The sequence below is a fragment of the Heterocephalus glaber genome, unplaced genomic scaffold, assembly GCF_053883595.1.
Source record: "Heterocephalus glaber isolate CG9 unplaced genomic scaffold, H.glaber_assembly_v1.0 deba00001462, whole genome shotgun sequence".
In the NCBI taxonomy this organism is placed as follows: Eukaryota; Metazoa; Chordata; class Mammalia; order Rodentia; family Bathyergidae; genus Heterocephalus; species Heterocephalus glaber.
This window is the reverse complement of record NW_028258309.1, coordinates 494,105-502,446: the sequence shown is the minus strand read 5'-3', so window position 1 is coordinate 502,446 and position 8,342 is coordinate 494,105. Positions and strand designations below refer to the sequence as shown.

Genomic DNA, 8,342 nt, shown 5'->3' with positions numbered 1-8,342 from the left:
TCTATTGATATAGTGTATCACATTAATTGATTTTTGTATATTGAACCATCCCTGCATCCCTGGGATGAATCCCACTTGATCAGGGTATATGATCTTCTTGATGACCTTCTGCATTCTGTTTGCCAGTATCTTATTAAGGATTTTTGCATCTATGTTCATTAGTGAGATTGGCCTATAGATCTCCTTTTCGGTTGGGTCTTTCTCTGCTTTGGGGATCAAGGTGATGCTTGCTTCCAGGAATGAATTTGGGAGTATTGCTTCCCTTTCAATTTCATTGAAGAGTTTAAACAGTAGTGGCAGCAGTTCCTCTCTAAATGTCTTGTAGAATTCAGCAGTGAAGCCATCACGGCCCAGCCTTTTCTTAGCTGATAAGTTTTTAATTACATTTTCAATTTCATTGGTTGATATTGGGTTGTTCAGAATTTTTAGGTCTTCTTCGTTCAACTTTGGTAATTCATATGTATCTAGGAATCTGTCCATTTCTTCTGTGTTGTCCATCTTATTGGCATATAGGTTCTGGAAGTAGGTATTGATGATCCTCTGGATTTCTGCTGAGTCTGTTGTAAATTCACCCTTTTCATTCCTAATTGCATGGATTTGGGCCTTTTCTTTCCTTTTTCTAACAAGGTTGGCTAAAGGTTTGTCAATTTTGTTGATTCTTTTGAAGAACCAACTGTTGGCTTCATTGATTTTTTGTATCATTCTCTTAGTCTCCATTGCATTGATTTCTCCTCTGATCTTTATAATTTCCTCCCCTGTATGAGCTTTGGGGTTGTCCTGCTCTTCTTTTTCTAGAAGCTTGAGGTTCAGCATGAGGTTGTTTAATTGGACTCGTTCTGCTTTCCTAATATGCATATTCACTGCTATGAATTTCCCTCATAAGACTCCTTTCGTTGTGTCCCATAGATTCTGATATGTTGTATTGTCATTGTCATTTAATTGAAGGAACTGTCTGATTTCTTCTTTAATTTCCTCTGTGACTCATTGGTTATTCAGAAGTGTGTTGTTCAATTTCCACGTGTTTATGAAATGTTTTGAGTTTCTTTTGCTATGGATCTCCAATTTCATTGCACTATGGTCTGATAATATACAGGGGATAACTTCAATTCCTTTGCACTTCCTTAAACATGTTCTATGTGTGAGTATGTGGTCTATTTTGGAGAATGACCCATGTGCAGCTGAGAAGAATGTGTATTCTGATTTTGTGGGGTGGAAGACTCTGTAAACACCTGTTAAGTTCATTTGTTCAAGAGTTCTATTGAGTTCTAGTATTTCATTACTTATTTTCAGTCTAGTTGATCTATCTATTTGTGACAGTGGGGGTTGAGGTCCCCCACTACAATTGTATTAGTGCATATATGACTTTTCATGTCCGTTAGTATTTGTTTTATATAGTTGGGTGCAATAGTGTTTGGTGCATAGATATTTATGACTGTCATCTCTTCCTCTTGGATTCTTCCCTTTGCAAGGATGTAGTGTCCTTCTTCGTCTCTCTTCATCAGTGTTGGTTTGAAATCTACTTGATCTGCCAAGAGGATAGCTATTCCTGCTTTTTTTTTTCGGGTTCCTGTCACATGCAGTATTGTTTCCCACCCTTTAACTTTCAGTCTATGAGTTTCCTTTTGAGTTAAGTGTGTTTCTTGTATGCAGCATATTGTTGGATTTTGCTTCTTGACCCATTCTGCCAGTCTATTTCTTTTGATTGGTGAATTGAGACCATTAACGTTGATGGTTATAACTGAAATATATTGACTTGTCATTGCCATGACTTTTTCTTTTTGTTGAGTTCTCCCCCTTTACATTTAATTTCTTTTCATGCCAGATGGGTTCATTCTGCTTTGCTTCCTGGGGTTGTGATCCTCAGTGTCTGTTCCTAGGATATTGTGTAAACTTCTTTGGAGTGCTGGTTTGGTATTCATGAAGTTCCTAAGGTGCTCTTTGTCATGAAAGTATCTTATTTCTCCATCAATTTTGAAAGATAGTTTTGCCGGGTACATCAATCTGGGTTGGAGGCTGTTTTCTTTTCTGGCTTGGAATATGTCATTCCAAGCTCTTCTTGCCTTGATGGTTTGTGTCGAGAAGTCTGCTGTGATTCTGATGGGCTTTCCTTTGTATGTGATTTGTTTCTTTTCTCTGACTGCTTGGAGAACTTTGTTCTTCTGTTGTGTTTCTGGAATCTTAACAATTATATGCCTATATGTAGAATTTTCTTGATCAAGGCTATTTGGAGTCCTATATGCCTCACTTATTTGTATGTCAAGCTCTTTTCCCCTGCTTGGGAAGTTTTCTGCCATTATTTCTGTGAAGAGATTTTTTTATGTCATCTGCACTCTCTCCTGTTTCTTCATTGAGCTGAATCAGTCTTATGTTATTCTTCTTTGCATCATCTAGCAGCTGCTGGATTGATTTCTCATGTTCCCTTTTAATTTTGAAGCAATGTTTCTTTTCCTGGTCACTAATTGCAATCTTATCTTCTGTATCTGAAATTCTGTCCTCACAATGGCTCATTCTGCTATGTAGACTTTCAATGGAGTTTTTCATGTCCTGGAAATCTATTTGCATCTGTTTTATGGATTCCATTTGTTTCTTATGTTGGGATTCCATCATGTTCCTCAGCTCATCTCCAGATTTATTAATCATGTCTTGCACTAGGGGCACAATTTCTCCTGTTATCTGAGAAATTATTTCTGATTTCATTTTTTCCAGATCCCCTTTTGTTGCCAGTTCAGTGGGTCCAGGTGGTTGAGTATCAGAATGGTCCATCTCATTTCCCTTTGGGGTTGCTGTAGGTGATCTGGAAGTCTGGTTTTGAGACTTATTTACATATTTTCTCATTTCAACTGGGTCGGAGGGCTGTTAGCACCTGCATGGATTACCTCCTCTGAGCTGGGTGAGGTGGGACAGGGGTCGGGAGCAGTGGTAGGGATGGTGACCCAAAAGCCCTTTCCTCTGGGCTGGGAGCAGCGGGAGGGATGTTGACTGGGAAGTCCCTTCCTCTGGACCAGGAGCAGTGGGTAGACAGCTCAGAAGCCCCTACCTCTGGGCTGGGAACTGTGGGACTCAGTACCTTGGTCTGGTGGTCTGGTGTCCTCTGAGTCTTTGTAGTGTGGAACCAGGTGGCTGCCTGTCTGCAGTGGGGTGATTCCGTGTCTTCCGTGAGACTCAGGACCTCAGTAGGGCATGCACAGACCTTCCTGTGTGCAGTGGGCTGATTCGGCGTATTCCACGCGACTGGGGCCCTTAGTAGGGCATGCACAGACCTGCCTGTCTGCAGCGGGCTGATTTGGCATGTTCTGTGTGACTCAGGACCTCGGTTGGGCATGGGCACCCCTGCCTGTCTGCAGTGGGATGATTCAGCGTCTTCCGTGTGACTCAGAACCTTGGTAGGACGTGCACAGACCTGTTGATAATTAAACAATCATGGTTGTCTTATAAGTTAGATTCTTATAGAATGTTAATGGATAACAATTACAAAGTTTTATAGTGAAAACTTAATATTACGGGCAACAAAACATATCATTGTTACAATCCTTATCATATCATTATAAGACATAATACTTTTATCTAAATTTGTTATTTTTAATTGGGTATAATATAAGATAAACCTATCTGTCTGTAGACATTTTATGTGACATTGTTTGGGCTATACAGTGTTTGAGCATGTATGTTACCTGTGTATGCCATATGCATAATCACATAACAATCACATAAGCATAACCCTGAAACAATCACATAAGCTTAACCCTGAAAAAGTGTTAGTGTCTGTTGGCTGGCTATCTCATATTGGATTGACATATGTATTTTATCACAAATAAATGGAAAAAAATTAAGGGTAAGCAAGATATTTGACCCTAAACATTTACTACAATAAATAATTATTGCATGGAAGTCATCAGTATGATGAGAAAGTTTTTTGTTTTATATCTTTGAAGATGTGCATTTGGGGAACATAAATATATATATAATATACTCTGAAGTTAGCAATAATGAGTGCCACAAGCCAGATCAGAACTGCCCAAGGATGCAGTTTTGCCCTGCTTCTGCCATTGACCAGTCTAGGTGCCCGTGCTAGTCCTGCAGAAAAGCTTGTGTTTAGTATTAATCTCAGAAATGAGTTATCACCTTTGTCTGAAAGCACCAGACAAGGAAGAAAGTGACTGATGAGAGTCAGGGTTTTAGCTTCCTAATCATCATTGAGTAAGAAAGAGCTTTTAGAAGAAGCAAAACCAACAAGAGCAAAAGCTTAAAGTAACCAAGAAGACATATTATTTATATGAATTGACTCCTCTATGAAATTTTTCTCAACATTTGAACCTTCTAAGATTGTTCATTTTCCTGTCTTCCTTTTCTGGAAGGAAAAAAAAACTTTATTATATTTATCATCTCACATGAAAAATCTCTATTTATAGCTCTTTCCCTATTTTCTTTTTTATCCTGTTTACCATAATCTATCCATGACAACACTTACAAAGGCCTTATACAATTTAAAGTGTCATTCCCTCCACATCTTTTGGTCTCAGATTGTTGTATTTTAAATTTGGCTGAATGTAAAAAATATCTAAGCAAGCTTGAATAATTTTTTATATTCATTAAAACATCAAAAGAGCAAATTAAACCTGTAATTGTAGTCTAAGAATTTACAATTCACATGAAATATTTTAAGCATATCAATGAAATAAAAATGCTAACTCAAATTGGAATCTAAGATTTAATTTATCAATTAGCTAAGGTTTGAAACAATGGGCTCTAGCAAATGTAGGAAATGATATTTATGTCCAGGAGACCATCTGGAGTAATGTCCCAGGAACAATTTTTCCCTCCCTATATTTGTTTTTCTAATTTGATTTTTTTTTATTTTCAGTTGATTTCCACTATTGAGTTTCTCATAATGCCCTTTAAACTTGACTTCTTCCTCTGTGTATGTAACCTCCAAATAGGATAACTCAGTCACATATTTGACTCCCCAAAATGTTCAAACCTCCAAGTAGCAGTACTTATAGCTCAATTTTCTACTTTGGCTCCTTCATGACATGGTCTAATCACTTCAGGTGTCAGTATTGTCTCTCACTGCATCAGTTTTTTGCTCTTTAGAACAACACTCTTGGTGCTCTACAGGTTCTGTGTGGAGAAAGAATCTCTAGGCAGATTGGGCCACCCAAAAATGGGGGAGAATCATGAAAAATAAATTTCCTAGTTCCCACTCCATGCAGTTACAAAATATTGGGAGAAATAAGTTTACTTATTCAGACCTAAATTGGACTCCAGAGGCAGCAAATATGAGACTTTATACTCTTACAAGAGTTCTGCCCATTTATACTGATGGGCAAAATGGAGTTGAAAAGCTGTAGGTTATTTTAAATTCATAAAAGTCCCTTCTCTATTGTGCAAATTTGGATTCATTTTCATGTTTATGTCTTGAATATCCAGGAGAAAACTTAAATTACTGCATGTGGATAATACTAATTACTGATTATATTTATAAAACCAATTTTAATATGAGTTTGATAGGCTAACTTGAATGAATACATGCCATTAATCTTAAAGACATTTTCCCTATACTATTTGAGCTAGTTTGCCCATTATTAACCTATGTGACACACAAGCATTTGAATAATATCTTGTCTGAAATCTTACATAAACCATTTCCCATGGAAATCTCAAGAGTCGAAAAAAAAAAAAATGGCCACCGCCTCCCGGACTTAGTCCGCAATGGTGTCCCTCGCACCCCACTGTCCTCCTCCCCAAGGCAGCTTTCACCCTTCGCAGCCCGGAGCCCCTGGGACCAGCCTCCAGCAGGCCCCCAACCAAGACTACCCCTAAACTGGAACCACAGTGGCCAGACTTGCACGTGAAGAAGAGAAGCGGCAACCCGAAAGGGTTGCCGGGTTTCGAGAAGGCGAGCCAGGCCTCAGAGGAAGAGGAAGGCAGACTGAGCTGAGCTGTCAGGACCGGAGGGGGGACTCGCAGCCTTACCAGGGGGGTGATGTTTTACAGGCACTTAAGTATTCATCGAAGAGTCACCCCAGTAGCGGTGATCACAGACATGAAAAGATGCGAGATGCCGCAGATCCTTCACCACCAAATAAAATGTTGTGGAGATCTGATAGTCCTGAAAACAAGTACAGTGACAGCACAGGTCACAATAAGGCCAAAAATGTGCATATTCACTGAGTTAGAGAGAGGGAAGGTGGGACCAGTTACTCTCCACAAGAAAATTCACACTACCACAGTGCTCTTCATAGTTCAAATTCACATTCTTCTAATCCAAGCAATAATCCAAGCAAGACTTCAGATGCACTTTATGATTCTGCAGATGACTGGCCTGAGGACATTAACTCTTCTGGGAAAAATATTAGTACAATTGCTGAACAGAAGTTTCACAGTGGGAAAAACCAGAAGAGTGGCTTGAAAGAGGACAGAGACAAAAAGAAGCAAATAAGGTGGCATTTAATAGCTTCCCAAAAGATAGGGATTACAGAAGAGAGGTGATGCAAGCAACAGTCACTAGTGGGTTTGCCAGTGGAAAATCTATAGCAGGAGGCAAATCAGTATCACATTCTTGCACAACTCCTTGTACACCTTCTGCCTCTGGACTGAATCCCACATCTGCATCTCCAATGTCTGCTTCTGCAGTCCCTGTTTCTCCTGTCCCACAGTCACCAATACCTCCACTACTTCAGGACCCAAATCTTCTAGGACAGTTGCTTCCTGCTTTGCAAGCCATGCTCCAGCTCAATAATTCTAACATGGACATATCCAAGATAAATGAAGTTCTTACAGCAGCTGTGACACAAGCTTCACTGCAGTCTATAATTCATAAGTTTCTTACTGCTGGACCACTCTGCTTTCAAGATCACATCTCTGATTTCTCAAGCTGCTCAGCTCTCCACACAAGCCCAGCCATTGAATCAGTCTCCCATGTCTTTAACATCTGATGCCTCATCCCCAAGATCTTATGTGTCTCCAAGGATAAGCACACCTCAGACTAACACAGTCCCTATCAAACCTTTGATTAGTACTCCTCCTGTTTCATCACAGCCAAAGGTTAGTACTCCAGTAGTTAAGCAAGGACCAGTGTCACAGTCAGCCACACAACAGCCCATAACTGCTGACAAGCAGCAGGTTCATGAACCCATCTCTCCTCGAAGTCCTCAGTGCTCCAGCCAGAGAAGCCCATCACCTGGTCCAAATCATACTTCGAGCAGTAATGCATCAAATACAGCAGTTGTCCCACAGAACTCATCTGCCCACCCCATGTGTTCCTTAACACCTACACTGGCAGCACACTTCAGTGAGAGTCTCATAAAGCATGTTCAGGGCTGGCCCACAGACCATGCTGAGAAGCAGGCATCAAGATTTTGTGAAGAAGCCCATAACATGGGAAGTGTTCACATGTCAGAAATTTATACTGAATTAAAAAACTTAAGATCTTTAGTCTGAGTATGTGAAATTCAAGCAACTTTGTGAGAGCAAAGGATACTGTTTCTGAGTCAACAAATTAAGGAACTTGAAAAGCTAAAAAATCAGAATTCCTTTATGGTGTGAAGATGTGAATAATTGCACATGGTTTTGAGTACAGGAACTATAAACCTGTTGCCTAGTCTTAACATTTTTGAACTGCATTTAAGTAGACTTTGGACTGTTAAACTGGGCAGAGAAAATGACAAGGGGATGATAGGGTCTGTGAGAGTCACTTCAGGGGAAAGATACAGATTAATTTGTAAAACCCTTGAAATGTAGATTTCTTGCAGATGTATTCTTCACGTTGTAAATATGTTTTGTAGAGTGAAGCCATGGGAAGCCATGTGTAACAGAGCTTAGATATCCAAAACTAATCAGTGCTGAGGTGGCTAAGTACCTAGCCTTTTACATGTAAACCTGTCTGCAAAATTAGCTTTTTATAAAAAATAAGGGGGTTTATTTATCATTCAGAAATCTTGCATTTTCAAAAATTCAGTGCAAGCGCCAGGTGATGTCTGTCTAAGGATGCGATTTTGAACCATATGGGCAATGTACAAAATATCATGAAACAGCTGTTTCCACACCTGCACCTGATCAAGAGCAGTGCTTCTCCATTTGTTTTGCAGAGACATGTGTTCCATTTCCTTCTTAAATCCTTGATCTGATTTACCCATTTTTTAAGACTCCTCTTTTCCTCCTTTCTTAAGGCACTGTTGTTATGGCACTTTTCTATAACCTTTTCATTCCTGTGTACTGTAGCTTAAAATTGCAGTGATTGAGCAAAACCCACTTGTTTGTATAAATTATTGAAAATCCATTTGCACACTGCAAGAATGGACTTAAAGTACTGCTGAGCATGTGTGCTGAGAGTACATGTATTG

The 8,342-nt window shown here is 39.5% G+C and overlaps 1 pseudogene; it reads left to right on the top strand.

The window, feature by feature from the left end:
• The first annotated feature begins 5,898 nt into the window (after nt 1–5,898).
• Nucleotides 5,899–7,911, top strand: LOC101717879 (WW domain-containing adapter protein with coiled-coil pseudogene; annotated as a pseudogene).
• The last annotated feature ends 431 nt before the right edge of the window (nt 7,912–8,342 follow it).